Source organism: Megachile rotundata, chromosome 15 (assembly GCF_050947335.1).
Source record: "Megachile rotundata isolate GNS110a chromosome 15, iyMegRotu1, whole genome shotgun sequence".
In the NCBI taxonomy this organism is placed as follows: domain Eukaryota; kingdom Metazoa; phylum Arthropoda; class Insecta; order Hymenoptera; family Megachilidae; genus Megachile; species Megachile rotundata.
This window is the reverse complement of record NC_134997.1, coordinates 4451422-4468256: the sequence shown is the minus strand read 5'-3', so window position 1 is coordinate 4468256 and position 16835 is coordinate 4451422. Positions and strand designations below refer to the sequence as shown.

At 30.0% G+C, this 16835-nt stretch overlaps 1 protein-coding gene across 6 annotated transcripts in view; it reads right to left on the bottom strand.

Annotated features, from left to right (window-relative positions):
- Positions 1 to 16835, bottom strand: part of scalloped (TEA domain transcription factor 1 homolog scalloped) — a 261075-nt gene that overhangs the window by 189410 nt on the left and 54830 nt on the right. Inside the window, exon 2 of one of the 6 annotated variants that reach the window (XM_076540115.1) lies at positions 1859 to 2052. The exons of 4 other annotated variants lie outside the window; for them this stretch is intronic. The gene's annotated coding sequence lies outside the window, so the exon portion shown is untranslated. Of the gene's footprint in view, positions 1 to 1858; positions 2053 to 15660; positions 15716 to 16835 lie in introns of all 6 variants that reach the window. One more of the 6 variants, XM_076540116.1, reaches the window with a different exon arrangement.

Below are 16835 nucleotides of genomic sequence, written 5' to 3'. Positions count from 1 at the left end.
AATTACCCTAATCGGTTTAACATTGCAAGCATTTAATTCCAAACCTATCAAAGATTTGGAACATCGTTCTCTCTGCTTCTGCGATCTTTCCTCAGGTTAATTGATTTTAGCTATTACGCCATTTCTAATATTTTTATTCCAACTCTGGTGATTTGACGATATGGTGACTTTTGTGAATTTTAGGATTTGAAGATTTCGAGTTTTGGGAATTTTAGGTATTTGGAAATTTAAGAGTTTAGGTATTTATGGATTTCATAATTTAGAGATTTAGGAGTTTTACGGTTTGGCGATTTCAGAATTTGGGAATTTAGAAGTTTTGCGGTTTGGTGATTTTAAAATTTGGAGATATAAGAGTTTGGAAATTTGTAAATTGACATTTTACAAAATTTGTAAACTTGTGGACTTTCGGACTTTGCAAGTTGAAGATTTAAGGATTTGGGGAGTTAAGAATTTAAGGATCAAGGGACTTCACGATTTAGGCATGTGAGTTAGGGATTTGGGGATAGGAGAATCTGGAAATATAAGGATTTGAAGATACGAGAACGTTAACATTTAGAAATTGAAATTTTATACAATTTTAGAATTTGAGGATTTGAAAATGTCTGAATTTGAAAATATTTCGATCCGAATACTTAAAGACTAGAAATTAGAAAATTAACAAAATTTTCAAATTTAACCTACAGAATTTTAGGGTTCGAAATTTTAAAGAATCAATAACATCAAAATTTTAGAATTTTCATTCCAAAATTAGGAAATATTAACAATAAGAAATTGAGAATTCTAAAATTAAAAATTTCCAGTTAAAGAAATTAAAAAATTTACAGATCTTTCGAAAATTTGAGAATTTAAAAAGTTGGCGATTCATAAATTTGCAAATCTAACTTGGTACTTTACAAATTAAAAAGTCTAGAAATTTAGAAAACTGAAACTTGTACAATTTGGAAATAAATAATCATCAAGTCATATTCTAAATCATCAAGTTTCATATTCTATATGTTCCATCGCTAAACTTTAGATTATTGCCAAATCTAATAAATAAACCGTTTATCTGGAAGTAGGGCAAGTCCACTGTTTTGTTACTGCGAAATATTTAAAAGCTTATGTTTTAACAAACTTAAAAATTTATTTAGGTATTAATAGACAAATCTTTTGTATTTTGTGGCGTTAGGTAATGTATATTTATTGTACCGAAATTGTTTCCCTTTCAAACGTTTCAATTGTTCAAATACTCTTTTTTTAATTTTTTTCCAGACTCGGCAAATTTTTTTTGATTACCAATTTGTATGAGTTTCATTTCTATAAATGTAATAAAAATAATTCCTTGGAAATGAAGATTTTATTACTGTCGTCATTACCCAGAAAAGTATTTTTATTTTCTTATTATTACGTACCAGCTTAACTTTCAATTGTATCACAATTAGTATTAAAACAACAATCATAAAATCACGATTTTCGTTGATATCATCATTTAAACATATTTAAATATTTACAATGTAATAGCAATTTATATAGTTCTATTCAGGAAAATTCACAGATTCTTCTCGTGTAAAAAGCCACTGAATAGCTGCTACGGTAAAAGCACAAAAAGTTTCCAAAGTTGAAAATTTGCAATTTTTTTAAAAATTAATTCTCTCAAAAACTGTACGTCCTAGAGAAAAACGGATTTCAGATTCGTATTCAGCTCGCAAAAATCTATAAGAATTTCATAGTAGCCGTTACAAAATCAGTTGGCTATTGTATAGTGTTATCATCGTCATTTCCTTCGAAAATGGACTTGTCCCACTTTTGAAACGGCTCAAATGTCCTATAGCCCCACAATTGGCAATATACCAAGAATGAACTATATCTGAAATATTACCTCTTATTTAGTATTGAAAATAATTTTTGCCCCAGTCCCAGCCGGTCGAGAACTCTTGCGTCACTGGATACGGTCAGAAAGAAGCCTATAACTTGTGGTAAGACGATCCCAGGCCATCGTCTACCTGAAGACGTCCCGCAGGATTTATTACTGCGGCCGGAGAGTGGACGTCTCTCGTTGTGAGTAACACGCACCTGGAGGCATAATAGACGCTTCGTCCATTAAGGATCAGGAAAGAGATCTGAACTTGGAAAGGTTAGGAGGGTTAGCAACGATCGTTGAGGAAGGTTAGGAGTTCTGCTCGAGTAAACGACCACGTGGAACCACCAACGACTACAGTTTCGTGTTCTACGACACGTGACGAACTATAATTGCTGCAACGCTAATCACCGTCAAGACCTTCTTTAACTATCGTCCTTTTCATCCTTGGAACTTCTATAAGATCAACAGATATGCTAATAGCGGAGCTTAGGACTCTTAATGAAAATTTCATTCGTTCAACTTTTAGAGATTTACTAACTTGATTTCGAAATATGAAATTTGGAAATTTACTAACTCAATCGTTTTGAAATATGAAATTTGGAATTTTACCAATTCAGTGATTTTAAAATATGAAATTTGAAAATTTACTAATTCAGTGATTTTAAAATATGAAATTTGGAATTTTACCAATTCAGTGATTTTAAAATATGAAATTTGAAAATTTACTAATTCAGTGATTTTAAAATATGAAATTTGAAAATTTACTAATTCAGTGATTTTAAAATATGAAATTTGAAAATTTTCTAATTCAGTGATTTTAAAATATGAAATCTGAAAATTTACTAATTACGTGATTTTAAAATATGAAATTTGAAAATTTACTAATTCAGTGATTTTAAAATATGAAATCTAAAAATTTACTAATTACGTGATTTTAAAATATGAAATTTGGAAATATAAAAATGTAAAAGTGTGAAAATGTTTTGAAGATAGCCACGGTACAAAAAAATGTGTAATAAGTTCTGTCTGTAATATGTAATAAGAAAAGAATAAAATTAGAATGGATTACACATGTAATTTGTCAAAGGAACATTTCCGGTTAATTAGGCTATTCAGGTTATATCGGAATTCTTTTTTCGTAAGCCAAATATTCCGAAATGACTACCACCTACAATCCTGTCAGTTTGACAAATGTGACTGTCCTTGGCTATACGTGAAACTCAAAAGACGAAATAACGTGGAAACGTGACGTAAAAACACGAAGGTTGTTCCATTTCTAAAAACTTCTAAACAGAGAATTATTAAAGCCTAGCGAGTAATAACTTAACTGATATTCGTAGAACTACTTTATCATCTGATTTATAAACGTGTAAAGTGTAAATATTATATCTTGACATAAAAGTATATCAAAATAGCACTGTGACACATCAGATTGAAACTGAATATTTAGCAAAAATGATTTCATAAAACGTTCACTACTATTCTTCATATTTAACAATTAATTATCAATTGCAGCAAATAATGAGTCGACGAAAAAGTCCGTGTATTATTCAAAAAATTGATTTTAACATGTATTATGTTTAATGTAATTTCATGAGAGAAAAGTGTCACAAAATAAAATTTCTGCTACAACAAATTAAAGCTTATGATCTATTAAAGAAGATTGCATACGAAATGAGTGATTATTAATTATAGCAAGTAATGAATCATAGTGGAGTTTGTATATTGTTCAAAAAGATAAAACTGCTATGTATAACGTCTAACATAATTTCATGACAGAAAAGTGTCACAAAATAGAAATTGTGGTGCTTCAAATTAAAGTTTGAGGTCTAATAAAAAAGATTATATAAAGAATTTATTACTGTATTTGTAATAAACTGATTGATTATTAATTGCAGTGAACGAGTCAGGGTAAAGTTTGTATATTATTCAAAAAATTGATTTCGATATGTTCGAATTCTAACATAATTTCATGACAGAAAAATATGACGAAACAATACTTATAATAGATCAAATTAAAGGTTAAGGTTTACCAAGAATAACAACATAAGTATTTATCACTATTATTAATATAAAATGACTGATTGTTTCTAATACTATGAAACCAAGTAAAATTTGTGTATTGTATATAAAATTGATTTTGACGTGTGTGAAGTCAAACACAATTTTATGACTGAAAAGTATGAAAAAATGGCACTTATAACAAGTTAAAGTTCAAGTCTAACATAACTACTTAAAGAAATCTACAGTACTTTCAATGCGAGCTGACTAATTGTTAATTATAGCAAATGAATCAGAGTGAAATTCACATGTGAAGGAAGCTTTACTTCACTGTTCTCGAAGAATAGTAATTGCATTTACAAATACAACTGTAAACTTTGCAAACATATATTGTAAACAACTGTGATCCTAATCTATAGTTTTCTACAACGTATAACAGATGACTGTATGATAAAGTATATTTATCAGAGACAATTTTTAATATCAATGTATTCGCAGCATACGTCAATCAATCGTGAAAGACGTCATTACGCTTCTCATAAAATTAAAAATAACTCGTTTATACAGGTGATCGGATACGTAAGTACTTAATCAAAATTAAAATAAAAACATTTCTGTTTTATACGCAATCATAAACATATTTTATAGGTACATCAAGCGTTCAACCAAATTCTTTCGAAATAATGAACCCTAAAATTCTGTAGGTTGAATTTGCAAATTTTGTTAATTTTCTAATTTCTAATCCTTAAGTACTCGGATCGAGATATTTTCAAATTCAAACATTTTCAAATCCTCAAATTCCAAAATTATATAAAACTTCAATTTCTAAATGTTAACGTTCTCGTATCTTCAAATCCTTATATTTCCAGATTCTCCTATCCCCAAATTCCTAACTCACATACCTAAATCGCGAAATCCCTTGATCCTTAAATTCTTAACTCTCCAAATCCCAAATCTTCAACTTGCAAAATCCCAAAATCCACAAGTTTACAAATTTTGTAAAATGTCAATTTAAAAATTTCCAAACTCTTATATCTCCAAATTCTAAAATCACCAAACCGCAAAACTTCTAAATTCCCAAATTCTGAAATCGCCAAACCGTAAAACTCCTAAATCTCCAAATTATAAAATCCATAAATACCGAAACTCCTTAAATTTCCAAATACCTAAAATTCCCAAATGTCTAAATCTTCAAATCCTAAAATCTGTCATTTTAAAAATCCCCAAATTTTTAAATCTCGAGATTCACTAAATTCGCCATATCTTCAAATCACCAGAATTGGAATAAAGATATTAGAAATGATATAGTAGCAAAAATTAATAATGGCACATCAAAACAATCACAATTACCAAAAATAAAATATCTCGAATTCCCAAAAATCTAACATTACTTTCCCAAAATTTCACAATTTTCCAAAGTCCCTCTATACTGAAAAAAGTACAAATAATTCTTCGATATAATGAGTTACTTTTAGATGAAGTGCAATGAAAAAAAATCCTTGTAAAAATAATTTAATACTTTAACCATCGTAAAACATTTAAATTCCACGCACGTAATTAGATAAAATTTCCGCACATGTTTATCCTCCCAGCAATTGAAAAAGTGGCATCTTAATTGCTCGACGATCGAAAGAAGTTAACAAGGACACGTAAACGATGAGATCGCGTCTCTCGTATCGATAAGGTGTTAATCTTTAATTCTGATTTTAATTTCAGACACGTGAATGACTGCGGTGTATCGGCAGCCGGCAACTCGTAAAAAATCGTCAGAAATTAAGCATCAGAAACAGAGAGTGTGTAATTGCGATTACAGGTTGGAGATTACGAATTCATTAGCGAGAAAGCGATCGTACACGCGCGTATATTCGTGCCACGATGGAAAATGTTGATCGCAAGTTTGCGGCACGCAAGGCGAGCCGACAAAGCAGCCTTATCGTAGCTAATTTATATCTGAAAATGTTGCTGGTGCCATCGAAAGAACGTACACATTCTCCTTGCCGTTCAAAAACAATCCTTCAACCGGACAAACTGGATCTTTTAGCGAAATATTCTCGTGAAATCCGTGAACTTTTAAACTTCTTCGGTTTTACTCACAAATCTGCAAAATGAGCTTCTAAGCTTATAAATTTCCTTAACATTTTTTTGTTTTATGAAATTTCATTTTCATATTTTTACCTTGTAGTACAATATCGTGTCACACTCGTGACGCACCTTACAGTTCACACGTGAACCAGACTAAAATTTTTATTGCAATTGAATTTGGGGTTCAATTCAATTTACAGTCTTCAACGTCCAGTTATGGTCTACACCCCTACAATAGTATTCATACAACTGAAACATACGCAATCCTATCAGCTCTTAACCTTATCAACTGATCTCCTCACTTCAAGTTCATTATCTTCTCTGATTCCCTCTCCACCATCCGAAAAACTCAAAACATAAAATACACCGCTGAAATACACTTAGAAATTCAGGAAAAATATGATAAATTAGCCAAAGACAACAAAACTGTAATCATAGCGTGGGTTCTTTCCCACATGGATATCTACGGAAACACCATGGCCGACCTTCAGGCAAAAATTGCAGCGACTACAGTCACAGAAAACCAGTCGATATTAAACACCTCTGCGGACATCAATAATTATATCGCGATACTACTAAAACAGTCATGGGACTCTACATGGAGAAAATACAAAGCCAGCTCAACCTATCAATAACTCGACAAATTTTACGATTTAAAAACTAACCCTAAACACAATAGAAGAAATCAAGTAGCAATAACCCGAATTAGGACCGAATACACCAAATTGACTCACTCATACATACTCGAAAACGGTTCCCCCAGAAGGTGCGATATATGCAACACAACCATAACCATCAAACACATAATATTGGAATGCAGAAAATATAACCACGCCAGAAGAAGATTAATCATCAAGAACAACCTCACTGAAGCAACCACATCAACAGCGTATCAAGACACATTACTAAAATTTTGTAAAATTATAGAAATCCTTACGCAACTATGAAAAAGTTATATCAAACTATCCACTTCCGACCATAACCTTATCTCCGTAAACTGGTCAACAGTTGCTAACAACCTGGGTAGTTGATGCGACTATAAACCACTATTTAAAAAAAAAAAATTTACAGTCTTCAAAATCAAGGATCGTTAAACACAAAGTGTAACTTTTCAATTTTATTTGTTTTCACGTAGCAATTGTGATCTATAAATGACGCAACTGTCTAGAAAATTGTTGAGGTTAACTGATTTATAACTTTTTTTATTATTTTATCCGAAAGGTGGATGTATTTAGCTGTAATTTACCATTGTTTAAACATGAAAGTCGTTAATTGCTTCCTTAATCATTGCAAACGCAAAGAAAAAACGATGCAAGGAAGATTTAAGGTGAAAGCAGTTGAAATACAACGTCCCCGAAAAGCAGTATTTATTGCGGAACAATCTGGTACTTTTAACTGGTCGAATCGCGGCAACGTATAAAAATGTTGTAAAATGTTGCTTATGCATCGAATAGCAAGCGTGTTCGTTGGCCACCCACGCGATCCGTCGACATGATTTATGACGATTCGCGAAGATTGTGCAAGACGCATTGTGCGCGGAAATCCTGCAAGATCGAAGGAATAATTTTCTCAGCTGAAAGATGATGCATGATATCCTGAATGAGAAATTGAATACACTTCACGAAAGAAATCTGTTGCGTACCTACGGCATTATTTCACCCCGCACTTGGGAACGGAACTTCGAGATCGGAAATTTGGAAATGTGGGTGCACGGAAATTTCGAATTTTTAATTGGCGAATAGTGAGGGTACTGGAACGATCTGTATTTGTTTGTTTATTGCGTGTTACTATTTTGTGTATGCAATGTTTGGAGACTGCAGAGTTCTAAAATTTCAAGGCTTTGATACTTCAAGGTATAACAATTTAACCATCTCAAACATTTTAAGATTTCAAAGCTTCAAGTGACAAAAGTTGTTTTATGGATCTGAAGTCTTACAGTTTGACACTATTTCTACCAAGAGTTGACACCTTTCAAATTTTAACTTAAAATTATTCTCCAAGCTGAATCATTTCTTTATAATTAATTTTTTGACTTTTCATATAATAGTTGTTAAATTAATTTAGAGATATCGTTTTCTTCCGGGTCATCCTAGATCTAAAAATGTGCATACGGTATACTTCTACCATGAGGTGTCTTTTGATACCTTAAAGATTTCATGAAAAATAGTGGCTAATTTTAAACCATTTTACATATAAATATCACCACCATTTTGCAACATCATATCAATTATAAGCAGATTAGAGAATCCAGATTTCAGTTGTAATGTTTATTTCCCGTCTATATTCGCCTGATTAAATAATCTCTAATAAGAACACATCAATGTATCAGTAAATATATGCCTCAAATTATCTACACTTAACTGATAATTAGAAATCCCAACAATTTTCGCAATTATTTGCATTGGAACGAAAAGGTGTCAAAAATCACTTCTTAGAAATAGGTATACATAAAATGGTGTTAGACATAGTCTTAAAAACTTGAAAATTCCAAACTTCCAAAGTAACAAAGTCTCAAAATTTCTGAGTGTTCAGTTTCAAAATAAATGTCTCATGTCTGTATAGCGATATGTCAGATATGGTTCAAGGAAGATATTAGAGTAGACCAGTGAAATAGAAGCCTTTATCGAAACGTAAATATATTCTTGTTAAACTATTGGTATCGTTATTTAACATAATTTTTACTTATTGCCGAATGAGGCTCCTGAAACAACTCGACTTGCATTTGTTCGTTTTTCTGTTTGTTTGACAGTATCATGCTACAGATCGCAGTTTTAAGTCTTTTGACTTGAAATTTTGAGAGTAGACTTGCGAGATATCCTTTTGGTGTAAAGTGAAGTGGGGATGCAGACTGATTTTTGTAAAGTTCGTATTTAAACGTAAGTATTTTCAATCTGTTATGTAAATACTTAACGCTGTCGATAACGAACGCTTTGCACAATTACTACTATTTAATTAATATTAACTAGGACCTTAATTTTCCTTGTACATTTTGATTTTGATAGGAAATTGTTTAAAATGTCCACTACTCTGCACTTTCCCCGAAAATGTGGTAAAAGCGTAACTTGAAGTTAAATACTTTCAAACTTTATTTCATATGCAATGGGGCAAGAGCAGAGTTGTTAACAAATCTGCTATAAAATGCTTTTTACTGCATTATACAAGTACTCTATACTACAAACAACTACTCTTAGCCGAAATATAAAAGGGGATATAATGAAACAAAACAAAGAAACAAACATACTAAATGGAGAAATTTCGCTCATATTGTAATAAAAATAGCCTGTATACGCACTTGTCCCGTTTACGAACTTACCCCACTTCACCTTATAGATTTTGGTGGCAATTTGACGTTGTCATCGACGTCAATTCTCGAATCGATAAAAAAAATTGTGACACATGGAATCAACTGAAACCACAGTGCTCTGCAACTCATCATTCATAACAATACTTGATTATCATTGACATTAGTGGCCGTGAAATTAAGAATAATCGTGTTTAGTAGCATTTTCGATAACTTCAGATGCGATTAATCGTTCGAAACGAAAATCTGTACATCTTATTCTTGTTCTATCTATACGTTTATAGTGGCTATTCTAAATTTGAAATACACATTCGAATTGGCGGGAGGTACATGGACTGTATACCTACTCGTTTGTAAAAGTGAATATAAATTTTGTACATTTTCTACCTTTATTTTACATTTATCTTTTACGTTTAGAAGTTGAACATTTAGTGATTTCGGAAAATATGAAATTGAAAATTAAAAAATTTTTGAAGTAAGGAAGTTGTAAAATGGTAAATTAGACATTTTAAAAATTGAGGATTTAGACATTGAACAATTTCAAAATTTTGTAATCAGGAATTTTGGTAAGATGGAAACTTGGAAACTAGAGAGTTTAATAATCAGGAAATTTGGAAAGTTAGGAAACTGAAAATTTATAAAATTAGAGACTTCAAAATTCAGAAAAAGAGACTTCAAATTTCTTTTCAATAGAAATTTGGAAAAGTGGCAAAAAAAAACTTGAAAAAACAACTGATAATTGAAAATTGAGTAATTCATAAAATACATATAACAAATAAAAAATTCTAAAATGTTGGTGTTTGAAAATGTGTAATTTATTTACAGCACTATGAATATTTTTTTTTAATATAAATAATATAAAATTACAAAAGTCTAACCAAGTGTATTATCATAAAATTATAAAATAAAAATTAATTCAACAAAGAATCAGTCATTCTGTATAGAAAATATTAAATAAACGTGCAGTCATTTTCATTACATTTAGAACATCAAGTTGATGTACCATAACTGTTATTTTACGATGACTTTCCGTTATCAAATTAGAAACTTTCAATACTATTTACTGTAGATAACACAATATACATTTTCATGTATATCGATTGCAAATGGAACTAAATGGTATCCGAAACAATTAGGAGGATTAATATCGCATTTGAAATAGAATTCGTTACAAAACACATACACAGAGACGTCATTCTGGGGGTTTCGTAATGGAAACCAGATTAATTATGATCGGCTAAGTGAATACTAAATGATATACGTTTTAAAATACCATTGATTGACATTTAACCTTTTAAATAACAATGGTTTTTAATACTTTTATAATTATTTTTGATTTACAATGATTTGTTTTTTAAATCAGACTGTTTTAACGACAAAATGAAATTTTGTTGAATAATAAAATATTTTTTAATAACAGAATAAAATTTTTGAAGAATAACAAAATAAAATCAACTCTTTTAATAACAAAATAAAAGTAATTAAATTAATAGTAACTAATATTCTATTTTTCAAATAACGATTATTTATTAACATTTAACTTTAAATAACAAAAGTATTATTTTCTTATACTTTTATAATGTCTTTTGAATAACAAGATAAAATTTTTTTTTAATAACACAGTAAACATTTTCAGTAACAGACTGAAAAGTAATTTTTTAAATAGAAACTTTGTATTAATATTTAACTTTTCGTATAACAATTTTTGTATTTTGAATAACGATTAAAAGACAACTGATTTATTTTGAGCAACTATTATTTACAAGAGATTGTTTTTCATTGTAACGCGAATAATATTTGTATAAAATGTTTGTTACTTATAATAATAGTTATTTGACTCACAATTAATTATACATATTCAGATAGAATAACGAAAAGAAATTGTTAGCTTTTCTAATTTTTTAATATGATTTACAACTTAAAATCGTGTTATACTGCAGATATAAACTTTTCTACCGAACCAACGCGATTTTGCGTGTTTCATGTTAGTATGTACTGCGAAACTTTTATACTTTTCAAAATACACTTTGGAGATTACGTTCAGGTTAAATAAATAACACGAAACTACGTCCCAGTAAATATTTTGCATATTTTGTCGAGCTTTATTCGCATCTCTGTTGGTAATCATTTTGAAGGTGGAAATTTCTGATGGAAGTGTAAATTTTACTTGATATCATTAAACTTCCTATGTAACACATATTTTATATTTATTTTGTACTCGATGTTGATTGAATATTTAACATTTATTGAATCTGATAGCTGTGAAATTTATTTTGGTGTTTCACGTAATAATAAAATTGTGTATTAAAGAAGGACTCTTTAAAATAATCTAGCATATGTGTATTGCAATATAATGTGCATATATTACGTAAAAAAGTCCTCTCAAACTTTGAGCTTAAACATTTTATTTCGTTTAAGAAATTGCTTAAGGTAAAAGTGTATAAAATATATTTAAAAATAAAATTTAGTACTACTTTATTTATTAAAAACCATTTGTTTATCGAACTGTAAACTCGAACTGTACTAAAATTTAATATCGAATATTTTCTGAAATTTTAATATTGGATATCTGACAAGATTTTTAATATTATATATTTTACAAAATTTTAATATTAAATATTTTCTAAAATTTTAATATTAAACATTTTTTTAAACTTTAATATTAAATATTTTACAAAAATATAATATCAAATATTCTATAAAATTATAATATCAAATGTTTTACAAAATTAGAGGATATTTGCAAACACTATTTATTATTATAAGGAGATTCATAGAAACATAATCTGTTTAGATTAAAACCTAATTTGTTCGCATTAAACTGCAATGTATTACGCGAAGTCACGTGATTTACTAATTCATATCAAAACATAATTATTAATCCCTGTAAGAATCTTAAATAATTAGCTAACCATGAAGTATATTGCACGTAGTAAGAAAAATGTACGGCAACTCATAAATGAATAAACATCATAATTAAATGAAAATGCGTCATAAGTTTTATTACAATATGCACATTTCATGTTTTAATAAAGGTATACTAAATACCTGTTGGGAAAATTCAATGAATGTAAATTATTGTCAAAAGTAAAATAATGAATTCTCTATTATACACTTTCCGCATTAACCTTTATGGCGTGCAATTAAATAACTTTTAATTTGAACAACGAATTTCCTTCCCGGTTAGAATAAAAAATGCAAATCACGGCGGTTAAATAATGAAAAGTTTACGGTAATAGCGTCCCGCCACGTATAGAATTTACATTTACCTGTTGCTTCATACAATTTATCGTTCTTATATGAGCTATTTAAACGAGCAACCAAGAAATTGATGGCGTCGAGAATTTAATTATCTAGTAAGAAATTCTTGAATCATAACAGCGTGTGACAGAGGCTGTCATAGCCGAAAGAGTTGAGTTACGAAATCAATTACTAAAAATTTCATTAACATTGTTATGAAAAATAAAGTGGCTACTAATGGTTAATAACAATAGTATTAATAACTAAAAGAATAATTTTTATACAGTCCCTGGCCATCGAATTAGGACTATTACAAATTTTCAACATTTTTCACCTTTACGTAAATTTAAAAGGTCTGTTCAAATTGTAATTATATAATTTATTAACTACTAACATCATACTACTACTGTACGTAACATTATTAACACATGTTAATATCTTATATTCCCACCCTTTGGTTTGGTTACAGCTTCCAGCAAGCTCTGTATACATCACATGCTTTATATTTTCAATTATACTACACTATCACAATTATACTATAAAAATTGTATTTTCTATTTCACAATTAGTGTAGGTCCCTGAAGTGGGGAGTAGCTGACGTGATTCTAAATAAGATTTCCCTTTGCAAAAATGGGATTTGAAGCTTAGTATTTGAATTATTAAGGAAAAATGCAGACCAATCAGAGCGCGAGTATTACGTGTGCGCAGGCGCGAGAACGGCAGCTTCGGATAACGCGTAGTTATCCAACGCGTCATAATGCAATGCGTTGTAATTCTACGCGTAGTAATGCAACGTGTGGTAATCCAATGCGTAGTAATTCAGCGCGTAGTAATACAACGGATAGTAATTCTATGTGTAGCAATCTAACGCGTGGAAATCTAACGCGTAGTTAACCAACGCGTAGTAATGCAACGTTTGGTAATTCTACGCGTATTAATGCAACGTGTAGTAATCTAACGCGTAGCAATCATAGCGCGAGGGTTACGCGCGCTGAGCCGCTAGGTTCGAAGCTGTGGCTCTAGCGTCTGCGCATGCGTAGTCCGTGCGCTCTAATTGCTCCGCGTTTTTCCTTAATAATTCAAAAACGAAGCTACAAATCCCATTTCTGCAAAGGGAAATCTGATTCAGAATCGCGTCAGCTACCTTCCTTTCAGGGACCTACACTAATTGTGAGACACCCTGCATACTAGGATATAGTAGTGGTAACATTAGTAATAGTAACATAATAGTATTAACTGCTTCTCTAATATATATTATAATAAGTATATTGTTAAAACATATTATACCCTCACCTATCGAATTAAGACCACTACAAATTTTCAGCGTTTGGCACGTTTTCCGTCAAATTAAAAGGCCTGTTCAAATTGTAACGATATAATTTATTAGATGCTTACATGATACACTACTACTGTACATAACATTATTGACACGTGTTAATGTCTTGTATTTCCACCCTTTGCTTTGGCGACAGCTTGTATCAGGCATGCTCTGTATACATTGATCATATGCTTTATGCCTTCGTTATTTTCTCAAATATATATCATTTTTTTCAACTCAGATAATTTGGTTGGAGAGTTGTAAACTAGTCTTTTGAGTAGGCAGACATTTTCTATGGTATTCAAATTTCTCTTCCCGCGCTATCGATTCTCGAGCCAAATGTAAACGCTCGCACAACCCTTAATCACTCATCCCCACACAATTTATCACGATAATAACAAATTGCTATGTATATATCGTTATTAATGTATTCAGTAATAATTTTGCATGACCTAAGACAATTTTCTATATATAATATAATGTTGTAGCCATAAAAGTGAAATTTCCGTACATGGTCATAATTCGATAATCTAGGACTGTACTTTATTGTCTAACTGTTACTTTACTAGTTTCAAAAAATGTTCATTCTCTTCATTTCTTGTGTCGAGTTTAATTGCAGTGCGATTTTCAATTCATTTTAATAACGGAGATGAAGATTCAGATCTCGGATTGCCTTCATAGTCACTTTTAATTAAATTCGCAAGTGTGGGTTATAGAATTGTAAATTACTGTAAGAGAAATTTATATTGGGTTCGTGAGGACGAGTTCATTTTAGGACAGTGGGCTGATCAGCTGCCTGGCGAACAGCTCACGGGCAGTGGTGCAACTAGAAGCGTGTGAATGTGAATTTGAGGACTTGAAAAATTGTAAATTTATGAATTTGGGTATTTAAGAAGTTTGAGAAAATTCCTTTATAGGAATTTACAAGTAAGAATTTGAGTGTTTGAGAAATTATAAATTTGAGAATCTAGAAATTTAGAAAACGGAAAATGCGAAAATTGAAAATTGCAGGATTTGAAAATTTAGCGATTTAAGGTTTTGAAAAATTAAGAGTTTGAGAATTTAAGAATTAAAAAATTTGAGAATTTGGGAATTTGAAAATTTGAAAATTTGAAAATTTGAGAATTTGGTAATTTAAGAATTTGGAAATTTGAGAATTTGAAAATTTGAGAATTCGGAAATTTGATGATTTGAGAAATTGGAAACTTGTAAATTTAGAAAAAAGTATATTCGAAGACACCAGAAGTTAGAAATTTGAAAATTTAAAAAGAAAGTGGATTTAGGTAATTGAAATTTTGTGGACTTGAGAATTTATGAATTAGAGAATTTTTAAATATTATGAACTTACAAATTTGCGAATCTAAAAATTAAAAAATTTAGAATTTCGGAAATTTAGGAACTCAGGAATATAAAAGTACCTGTACATTTTGAAATCTGAATGCTTGCAAATTAGAAAAATTTGACAATCTAAAAATTCAATTTTTAAATCAATTTTAACATCAAATTTAAAAAGCGAAAAATTTTTAAATACAGAGTCCCAGAAATCTTAAATTTGAGAAAATCTCGCACTTGCTCATCACTGTTCTACAGCACTCAATTACAAAAATACATAAATTCTACGCAAGTTGTATAATACACTGTTTGAAGTGTACTTAGCAAATTAATTCACAGTTCCGCTAACATATCATATAACCATTTTGCTGTAACAAATATTTTGTATGTTGCTACCATGTGTACATTATTTCTACATAAAATTCTGCATTAATTGTAAAATTGTAGATAATACAAGGTGAACGATTTAAAAGTGAAAGCGTATACGTAATTTTATGGAATGGTTCATTTACTATGCATTTTTAATCTGACATTGAATTAAAATACCTTTCGAAAGTGTGTACAGGGTGGCCGAAACTTTTGGTTAATGCGATAGACTTACCTGAAACAAAAAAGAATATAATGTAGATATTATCAAGGATATAATAGGCATAATAATATACAAGAATATAATATACATGATAGTATGCAAAAATATGATTCACATGATGATAAGTAAAAATACAACGCATATGACAGTATAGAAGATAGTATACAACAACTTTTAAACAGGAAAATTAACAAAAATGTGTCATTTTTTAACCAGTTAACTGTGACGACCTTTTAGCAAAGCGCGTACCAGTGTGTGTCGCGATAATCAAGCGATGACGAGTTAGCTCTCAAGAATTTATGAATCTATCTCAAATCATTTACACTTTTTATTTGTTCATTTCATTTCGTGTTGACTTCTAAACATTTTAAACATATTACAATTTACGAATATAATTTAGTTTTCGTCAAAATTATAGTTTAAATATCAAATTGCAACAAAATTTTACAGCATGACGGATATAGTCGTCATGACACAAATTTCTGCCACATCTCCATGACGTCAAACACACTTAACTGGTTAATATATTATTTAAACAAATGTACATTTTTTAATCCATTTGCACATTTGGATTCCGCATTAAAAAACTTTGCAATGTAAATCATCTCTCCAGCTCTACAGGTTCTCGAGATATTCCACAAAATGTGATTCTCACTCTCCACTTTAGGGGCTATTTTTACACCCTTAACATGTATGTCCGCAGCTAAAAAAAATACATGTCGAATATTTTTTTCGCGAACTACATTATATGTAAGATTCATGAAATCGGGCATTATTATTTCGGGATGGCCCCTTGTTAGGATTACTACAAAACTAAATGATAACTAAATATATGGAACAAATTTATAATATCTACTGAAATATGTGCATAATGTATAAAGGATTGATTATGTAATAATTTTTGTACCAAAATCATCAAACAAATAGCATTATCACTAGTGTTGATTACATATAAATAGTATATATTATAATATTTATATATGGGTCGCTTATTTTGAAAGTGGGATAAGTCCATTTTTGAAAAAGATAAAGATAATGATAATAATAGATAAAACTTAATATGATATTTTTAGTGCTGCAAGTCCTTTACTTAAAATTATTTGCAGTCGAATGTACAGGGTGTCTCACAATT